This window comes from Nothobranchius furzeri, chromosome 12 (assembly GCF_043380555.1).
Source record: "Nothobranchius furzeri strain GRZ-AD chromosome 12, NfurGRZ-RIMD1, whole genome shotgun sequence".
Lineage (NCBI taxonomy): Eukaryota > Metazoa > Chordata > Actinopteri > Cyprinodontiformes > Nothobranchiidae > Nothobranchius > Nothobranchius furzeri.
The window spans coordinates 62,400,871-62,411,587 of NC_091752.1; positions in this window are offsets into that span (position 1 = coordinate 62,400,871).

Here is a 10,717-nt window from a genome sequence, read left to right on the forward strand (position 1 = left end):
AGCAGGGTAAAAAAAAAACTTTATCTGTGTTTAAAAAAGAACCAAAAATGGTATTCATTTCATTGTTTTTATTTTTACATCTTAGTGTTTTTATATATTTTTGTTGTGTGTTGATCTTGTTTTATTTTTTCCCATGGCTGTAAAGTGTCCTTGGGTGTCAAGAAAGGCATTTTTAAAGAAAATGTAATGTCATGACCTCTGCGTTCCTGAGCTCCGTTTACCCACTACACCGTGGACATCTCCTCGCTCCTGCCCCGCTGAGATCTAGAGGATCAGCACCATGGAGAGAGGCACGCTGAGACGCACCCTTCCCGCCGGCCCGCTGACACTAGCTGCGGATAATCAGCACTCATCAAGAAGCCTTACAAAGGAGGAAGAGACGGAACAGGAGGGGAATCGAGCAGGGTCGAGGAGATTGAACGGGGATCGAGCACAGTCGAGGGAGACAAGCAGCAGAGGAACGACACGGAGAGTTCAGAGACGAGAGGCGAAACGGAGAAAACCTGAGACCGCATTTTGACACAACCAGAGGGAAACTGAGAGAACTAGAGACTTGCATTTTTATACCGACACGGAGATCTTTTCCTGGACGAGAACCACCGGCTTCCAGACAAAGAGAGCGGGAGACGTCTGTCACAGTTGGAGTAACACAGAACCAGAAGGAGGAAACTTACCCCGGGCGGGGTATCGTACGAGTGTGGGGCTTTGCCCAGATCTTTAGACTTATATTTAGTATAATAGATGTAATCAGACCTCTGGCATTTTTTATTATCATCTACCTTATTTATACCTGCCAGGGACACTTTTAGTTAATAAACTCCTTTTGAACTTTTATTTGTCCTCGTGTTTGCTCCCACCACACTTGTGTTGACCCTCCTGGTAATTCCTAGGCCTGGAGGGGTATAACAGTAACATTATTATTATTCTTCCATAGCTAGACTATGGAACACGGACAATCTGGCGAATTCTGGTGATCAGAAGTGGTGCTGTATTGCAACAACAGGACACATTTTCCAGCCGCTGGGATGATGGTTTACAGCTGACACGTTCCAGCACCATGTTCAGAGGCAAATCGTACAGGATAAGGACTCATTTCTACTAATAAGTTGTTAACACTATAATGTTTTGTTGTTAAACATTTATAAGTCATTAGTAAATTAACATATCATTTACAAGGTCTTAGTCACTGATGAACAACTGATTTATAAAGGAGTGTGATGACATCTACAAATACATTTGTAAGTGTTTAATAAGTTATTAATAGATCATTTACAAGGTATTAGGTAATATATATCTGTTGTTTCGCTGGAGTTGACATTTTCAAATGCTTAAATAATGATTAACTAAACATTTACAAACACTCTTTAACACATTTGGTAATGTTCGTAGAACATATCTAACTTTCACAATTGTCAATGGTGATATAAAAGATAATGATGCACCAGTAATGTATAAATGATTAAACATTTCTAAATGATCATGAACACATTTGATTCTTAAAATATAATTTAAATATTGGTGAAATGTAAAAAAATAAAATATAAAAAATAAAAAAACAGACATTTATAAACTCTTTTCAGGTTATTCTTTACTTTCTTCTGAATAGAAGAAGGACTCTACAACTCTTTATAAACCATCAGTTTGTCAAAGAAAGTGAATGTATAAAGATTAGGAACTTTTGTGGGAAATCCCTGATCTGAACCCTTCAGCCTTAGAAGATCTACCAGGAAACATCTGACGGATGAACAAGCCTGTTGCATCATGTGTTAGATTTCTATCTGATGATCAGAAATTGAATGTTTATTATGTGAAGTGCCTTGAGACGACTCTTGTCGTGATTTGGCGCTATATATTTAACTTGAATTGAATTGAATCAGACACCAAAACTGGTCACCATCTACAGGCTCTTCACTGTAAACCTTCTGATTCTCATCTGTCAAAGGTCACATGTCATAATTAAATGTTCTGAAACACCTCAATACTTATAAATGTTATAAAATAATTAATAGCCTTGGAAAAACATTAATAAACAACATTTGTACATCTACAAGTAATCTGTTACACTTATGCTTCCCCTAATGCAAAGTGTGAACAACTCATTACTTGTACATGTTTTAAAAATCTGCTCCACAAACAGAATTATAAAGCATAGGTGTATAGGTGTAACGTTTAACTTTAGGGCCACGGCAATCCATCGATAAATTGAACAATTGGATAAGCCTTTATTTTCATTTTCCTTAGAAAATTTAGTGAAATTGTAACAAAGCAGTATTAGTTGTAAAAAAAACAAATTCAAAAAAAGTATAATCTTATAACATTTATTTCACTTTGTTAAAGCTGCTGTCTGTTAACTCTGCTGCAGATTCAGCTGAGCTGGAAGGATTCGCCCAGACCAAACTGTCCAAGGAAGCCAATTCCCTAAACAAAGAGAAATAGTAAATTTACCTGCTCAAAACACATTAACAGAATCACAAATATCCATTTGATCACTTTTGTTTTTCCTTTCTGATAAATGACAAAGCTGCACCATTCCAAACAAACCTAATTGGACATGAAAACTTGTGTGAGGTGACAAGCAACCATTTTAGTCTCATCAAAAAACAGTTGTTAGCTTTTAGCAGTAGCAGCTAAATAATTCTTAGACTCAGTCTCATAGCTGATAGTTTATCTTCATTTACACGTCTTGGATCGGCAGCCCATGCCTGAAGCTTCTGGATCCTTTCTGCTGTTGATAAATGTTAGCTTAGCACAATGCTAGCTTAGCGAAACTAACTAGCTTAGCACGATACTATCTTATTTATTTATTTATTTAGTCAGGATCCCCATTAGTTGTAATCATGATAACAACAATTCTTCCTGGGGTCCACACCATATAATCCATACGTTAGTTCCTTAACAGGGCCAAAAAACCCTCACACTACAGAAGAAATAGTAATAATTCCCTGCTGGAAAAACCAGCATAGACCAGCACCAAAACAACATATGCTGGTCTATGCTGGTTCCCAGCTATGCTGGTCTATGCTGGTTTTTCCAGCAGGGTTCCCATCAAATTAATCAGCAAACCCAGCACTACAAGGCTATCTAAACTATTTTTACCAATAAATACCATTTTTACCATTTTTCGAGGAATAGGCTTCAAAATAGAGGGCTTAAGGGGCTAAAACAGACAATCATAAAAACATTTAGACATTAAAATCATTATATAAACATTAAACATTATTACAAACTATCATTAAAACATTATTAGTACATTACAGGATTTTAAACTAAATCATATGCTGTGTTAACTAATCCATAATAACCACTCAAATTTAAATAGAGATTTAGTTATAAAAAGTGTCAATCTTAATTGTCTTTTAAAAGAATACTCTGTATGTATCTCCTTTAAAGCCCCAATGTGTTATATTTTTACCAGTTTACTATCAAATCCTGTCTTTCCAGTTCACAAACTTGTCCTTTTTCACTGATATTTCTCACCAACATCAATTCTAAATATTCCTCTCAACTTGAAATTATACATTTTTAATTACATAAACTGTGGTTGACACACCATGGAGAACATTTCAGGGGAACACATTTTCTCACAACACCTGACCTCCCGGCTGACGTCACCCCTCCTCCGTGTGTGAATGGTGACAGCTTTAACAGAACTAGCTTGCTTTGTTCAGAACTGGTAGGTTGATAAACAGTCATAATTATAAATGCTTTTTTAAAGAGGTCAGGTAGCTTGTTTTAAGCTTTGTGTGGGTTAGGCTACACAGGTTGGAAATTGATTAAACAGCCAAACTCATGAGTGAGCCACCGTAGCTGCAATACTTTCTCTGAACTGCACGGCGCTAAAGAGTCACATTTTTTCATCATGATTTCAGTGGATTTCCCACATGGGGCCTTTAAGAAACCCAACCTATTAAGATAAAAATATTCATTTTCAGAAGATTCATATGGCATAATAAAAAATCATTAGCATTATTTGTAAATGTAATGGCTATAGCTACCCCCAGTCATTGTACTTTAATAGATGAGTCATGCTTCTTATGCTATAATATAGCAACCTGACCAGGAATTCTTCCATTCACAATTCCCAGGCTTAAATTCTTAGTTGATTCTCCGGCTCCAAAACAATCATGGTGTACAGTGTTAAGTTTATCCAGGGATTGTTTGGACAGAAAGTCTCTTGTAGGCACAATATGTCTGCAGTTTCCAAGAGAGAGTCTAGAACTCTGTGTTTGGCTCTGCTCCCTGCATTTTATCCAATACACAGGCCCCTTAAGTTATATGACACAATGTTAAATGACATCCTGCATTATCATAGTTTATTTAGAGGATTCTAGTTCTATCTCCTTCCTGGGCTTTCTTGATTCATAATAGCAGCGTGCATACACCCCCTCTGGCCAGAGCTGTGGATCATACATCATCTGTACTTCCTCACACTCAGCTGTTACCTTAAATGAGCTGTATCTAGTGTGAACAGTGGCTATTTTATGACACGCCACTTCATTCTGGAGTTTCTCCCGCAGATTGTCAGACAGTATTTGTGGGTCCAAATCTGGTGGAAAACGTGCAGCAAAGACACTCACCAACTTAGTCCACACAGCTCTAATAGAGCCTCTGGAGCTAGTGCCAATGATCCCAGGCACCTTTCTTCAACTCTGCACGTCCGAACGGGAGCCCAGATGTTCAACAGCATGCCCAGCTGCATGCCTTCTTCGCAGTCCTTTCTTTGCAACAGGACTCCAGTCTGGAGAGACTCTAGTTCTGTTGATCAGCTCCCGGCTTTGTCAGCACCTCCACCAATCACATCAGCCGTAGGACTGGGGATCCACTTTACACACTCCCCATCCGCTTCAGGTATACTAGATTTAGACACATCTCGAGACTCCTTCACTCCCCAGTGACTCTTTTTGAGGTGATGTCCTTGCTCTATGTCAGATGGACGATTATTTAACCCAATTGTTGCCTCACGAAGATCCTCACATACATTGGTCTGCAAAGCTGTGGCTTGTTTCATAGCCGCAACCTCAGCGCTTAATCGCTTTATTCTCCCAAGCAGGCTGGAGACGTCCAAGCTGTTAAAAGTGACAGGTGGTAGCTCATCAAGATAATGAGACACAAAGCGAGGAATATTTTCTCCAGTCTCATTCAAAAGTTTTAAACAGCTTGTGACATTATTACTGTCTTTTTGAAGCCCTTTGTGTGCAGTTAGACTTACAGAAGATCTTGGGCATAGTTCAAAGAGCACTTTCTTTGAAGCTTCAATCCACTCGGAACCAAAGTGCTTCACTACCAGCAGTACAATATCCTCTTGGGTCCGAGTTCTTATTTTAATTGCCAGAAAGTTCAAGAATTCATCTTCCACAATGGCCTTGCCTTCATTGGTTTTATAAATCACAGGTTTTAGTCGAGATTTAGTCGAGTTTTCTCCCAAAGCCCGGGGTTCAGCACCTGTGTCCATGCTTCACCTTTAGTCTGGATCTCTAGACGTCCAAGAGATGTATACTAAATAAGAAAAGAGCTTTCTAAGCATCTCATAAAGGGGAGTGATGGAGGACTCTTCATAAAACCTATTCAAATTTCTCAGATCTGGTTGGTCAAAGTTTATAAACAAACACTTCATTTATAAACAAACACTTCATTTTACAGTCCCCTAATTACTAAGTACTTACATGGTAATTACATAGTAAGTTAAAGTGTCAAACTGGCAACAGAGGCGTATGTGAGGAGCCCAACCTTCGCTTTCAGCACATGCCATTGTCGAAGAAAGTCTCCTAAAAAACTTGTTTCTCACTTCAGAGACCTTTCTCTCCTTATCGTAGTCTTCAAAGACACCTTTTCTCTTGTGATCCTCAGCCATTTTCAAAAGAACCCAGTGAGAACGGTGAGGAATGAAGGCGTCTTGCTCCACACATAAACAGAATGTGCATACGCTGGAAGTAAAAACAAACTCAGTAACGGGCACAATGGCCTTGCCTGAAAGCTTCACCACAATGAATGACAGTTGTGCAACCAATGGTTCAGATGATCCACCCCGAAGAAAAAGATCCTCTGCTATATCTTTAAAAAGGAGTTTTCCTCTCCACTGTTGCTGAATGCTTGCTTAGTATGAGGATTGCTGTAAAGACTCAGTGACTTGATGCAAACTGCTGGGTTCCTCGTCGTCGTCATCCTCCGCTTATCCGGGTCCGGGTCGCGGGGGCAGCATACCAACTAGGGAGCTCCAGACCGTCCTCTCCCCGGCCACCTCCACCAGCTCCTCCGGCAGGATCCCAAGGCGTTCCCGGACCAGATTGGAGATGTAACCTCTCCAACGTGTCCTGGGTCGACCCGGGGGCCTCCTGCCGGCAGGACATGCCTGAAACACCTCCCCGGGGAGGCGTCCAGGAGGCATCCTGACCAGATGCCCAAACCACCTCAACTGGCTCCTTTCGATCCGGAGGAGCAGCGGTTCTACTCCGAGTCCCTCCCGAATGTCCGAGCTCCTCACCCTATCTCTAAGGCTGAGCCCGGCCACCCTACGGAAGAAATTCATTTCGGCCGCTTGTATTCGCGATCTCGTTCTTTCGGTCATTACCCAAAGCTCATGACCATAGGTGAGGATTGGGACGTAGATCGACCGGTAAATCGAGAGCCTGGCTTTCTGGCTCAGCTCCCTCTTCACCACGACAGATCGGCTCAGCGTCCGCATCACTGCAGACGCCGAACCAATCCGCCTGTCGATCTCCCGATCCCTCCTACCCTCACTCGTGAACAAGACCCCGAGATACTTAAACTCCTCCACTTGAGGTAGGACCTCTCTCCCGACCCGGAGTTGGCAAGCCACCCTTTCCCGGTCGAGAACCATGGTCTCAGATTTGGAGGTGCTGATCCTCATCCCAGCCGCTTCACACTCGGCCACGAACCTACCCAGCAAGAGCTGAAGGTCAGAGCTGGATGAAGCTAGGAGGACCACATCATCCGCAAAAAGCAGAGACGAGATTCTCCTGCCACCAAACTCGACACACTCCACACCACGGCTGCGCCTAGAAATTCTGTCCATAAAGGTAATGAACAGAACCGGTGACAAAGGGCAGCCCTGGCGGAGACCAACCCTCACCGGGAACAGGTCCGACTTACTACCGGCTATGCGGACCAAACTCACGCTCCTCTGGTAAAGGGACTGAATGGCCCTTAACAGAAAGCCACCCACCCCATACTCCTGGAGCGTCCCCCACAGGGTGCTCCTGGGGACACGGTCATAAGCCTTCTCCAAATCCACAAAACACATGTGGATTGGTTGGGCAAACTCCCATGCCCCCTCCATCACCCTTGCAAGGGTATAGAGCTGGTCCACAGTTCCACGGCCAGGACGAAAACCACATTGCTCCTCCTCTATCTGAGATTCAACTATCGATCGGACCCTCCCCTCCAGTACCTTGGAGTAGACCTTTCCAGGTCTGCCACTCCACAGAAACTGCCCCCGATGACCACGCAATGTTGCAGAGACGTGTCAACCACGACAGCCCTACATCCATAGCCTTGAGATACACAGGACGAATCTCATCCACCCCCGGGGCTCCGCTGCTGTGTAGTTGTTTGACTACCTCAGCAACTTCTGCCCCCGAGATTGGACGGTCCATCCCCAGGTCTCCCGGCTCTGGTTCTGATGACTCAGCAAACAAAAGGCCAAACGTACAAAAGCATTTCTGCTGGTGGCAAAACGTCACAGAGCTTCACAAGCTGAGTCTTTTACCTGACCATCTTCACACTCCCATACACACCTATGCACGCTGACACACCCATACACATGCCCAAACATGCAAGCTGACACAGACACGCGCACACACAAACACAACAGGTTGACACAATCCCATAATTACTTACACACCAGATTGATCCCACCTCTGTGGAGTGTATCATCACCAACTCTGTTGCCATGGAGACCACTACAGAATGTTACAGAAGAAGCTTCACAGTGACAGAACAAAGACAGAGTTATTAGGTGCAGGAACATCTGGGTCTGGTTTTGATACCCGTCAACTTGTTGTTCATCTGCATCTGCCAGGTCAAAGGTCAAATGATGTCATGGACAGAGTCATGGACAGATATGTTGTCTGTTTGAGTTTTGTGTTGTTCTGACAAACCTTTGCTCATTGTCACAGTCTGACCCAGAATCCCGGTTCAGATCATCATTAGTTTAATTTTGCAGCACCTTCTTCCACTGCTTTCACAGAAGCCCGAGGTGCCACGCGTTATTATAGCACAACAGCAAACTATAAGTCAACAGACATGAAACAGGAAAAACAGGAGAAGAAACTCTTGAACAGTAAAAGAAGACAAAAGAAATGTATGTATTTTTTTATGGGGAGAAAAAAGTTTCAAGAGATCTGTGCGTGTGAGTCTAGATTTGTGTGTGTATAACACTTGATTTGTAACTTGTGTTTACATTTTTCGTGTGTAACTTCAGCTCCTACACACACAAATCACTGAATACACACACACACAAATCACCTGGTACACACAGACAAAACTACATTACACACAGACCAGTTTACAAGTACAAAAATCCTTTCGAGACTCTTTTCACACCTGACTGATTTGTGCGTACATGGTGCGTTTGAATGCTGGGTGGAAGCTGGGAAATCCAAATTTCCTTAGGATTTATTCTAAACTTGTGTTGACAGGACAAATATGTTTTTCTGTGGAAAAATAGAGTATCTCAGGATCCTGTAGTTATAAAAGATAGACCTACATTTAATTTTTAATCATCTAAAATTGTTCATTTAGACATGTGTGTTTGTGAGCCATGAAAACAGTGAAAGGGTTATAACAAATGACTAATAAATGGCAGAGTGGTTCTCTGACTGGAAAAAAGCAGGGTTCAAAAGGAGAGAAGGCACGAGAAGATTGTACGGAGTCATAGGGCGCCTAAATCACACCCATCTACTTTCGGACCCCGGAAGAATGAAAAAACGAATGCAATTCAATGGTGCTAAAACTCTCTTTTCTAATTCCAAGTGTTTTGTGCCATGGATTTCAAATATGATGTCCGTGAATTTTAAAGATGCTTTTTGATACCAAGAACTCGCTTATTTTCAAATGACGCTATTTTATGTTTAGTGTGAAAATAAGTCCAGGGCTACTAATGTGCTTCACGAAAATGACGTCATCGAACCAGATACAGAGGAAAGCAGACGGAAAATGGCTGTAAGTTCTGCAAACTTGAAATCCGTCCTTCAGGAGGAAAGAACCACCATAAATCTGGTCATTTGGTAAGTAGCAGCTACGCTAGGGGAGAGGAGATTATGTGGTGACGTCATATATGCCACATGCTGTTGTAATCATTCAAATTACGAACATTTACAAGCTGATAAATCTCAAAGTGCGTGACTGGCGTGGTCGAAATACCCATCATTACTTTTCATTTAAATTGTAGTACAACATATGTGCGATTCAGGGAATAAGGCGAAGCGCATTAGAAAATAGCGTTTTTAGCCCCGTTGACTTGCATTCATTTTTTCGTTCTTCTGGGGACTCATGAGCCGACCAGAAAGGGAGGAGACTTAGGCTCCCTATGGTGATCTTTCCTCTGAAGTGAAACTTAAACCTGCACACTTTGCAGTCTGGTTATAACGAGACAGCTATTACTTTAGACCAGTGGTACTCAACCTTTTTTCACTGATGTACCCCTGTGAAATATTTTTTTCAGCCAAGTACCCCTAATCAGCGCAAAAACATTTTTGGTTGTAAAAAACAAGACCTTAAATAGGTGCCTTCAGTGACTGATTTATTCAACTTTGAAACTGATAAACAAGTACAAAATTCAACCATTTGGGGGAAAAAAACTATTTTGAATATTTTAAATGTTAATACTCCATAAGTAAATGTATTGGAAATATTTTTCATCACTAAAATGTGATTCTAATTAATTAATTGAAAACAGTCACCATAAAACTATTTAAAACCATAAGATTACCCATTAAAAAATCCATAAATGTGCAAAACACTGCACATTTTTTGTAGTATCTCTTGAACTATTTGGAAAAAATATATATATAACTAGAAATATTAAATATATATATATATATCAAATACAGGCCAAAGAAATGATTAAGCTAATTATAATTAAAGATTTGTGCTCATAAAAAGCACATCAACATAAAGTGTTCTCTTTTGGGATCATAGTATATCTGTTCTCTAAAAGAAATCATCAACGTCATTTTAAATAACAATTGCTAAAAACAAATGTAAATCTCAAAATATATTTTTAAAAATCAAAAAGAAGACTGAAATCTTAACATTACTGCACTGATCGGAGTGTTTCTACAGACTTTTTAGTGAGACACTTGGGCTTGTGCTTCACTGAGGATCTTTTTCATCCTTGGTGGCAGGGAGGCAACTGCTGTGATCAAGCTCTTTTTTAGACAGTCTGCTTCTCTGATGTACCCCCTGGAGTTTCTTTACGTACCCCCATTTGAGAAAGGCTGCTTTAGACCATTTCATACGTTTTATCGGGCTGACAGATTGATACACTGTCCCCATTTCTGTGTTAGCAGGCACAAACATCTATGAGAGCTAAGCTACGTTAGCCATTACAAGCTGTTGTGAACATAGGTATGAGTAGAGAATAGTGTTTGTGTTCTGTAAGATGAATACGTAGTAATGAAATACATTTTTATAAACTATATTTTTGCCTCTGAATCAAATTATTATAGAGTGTTGGTTCCCTGGCGATACCCAAAGT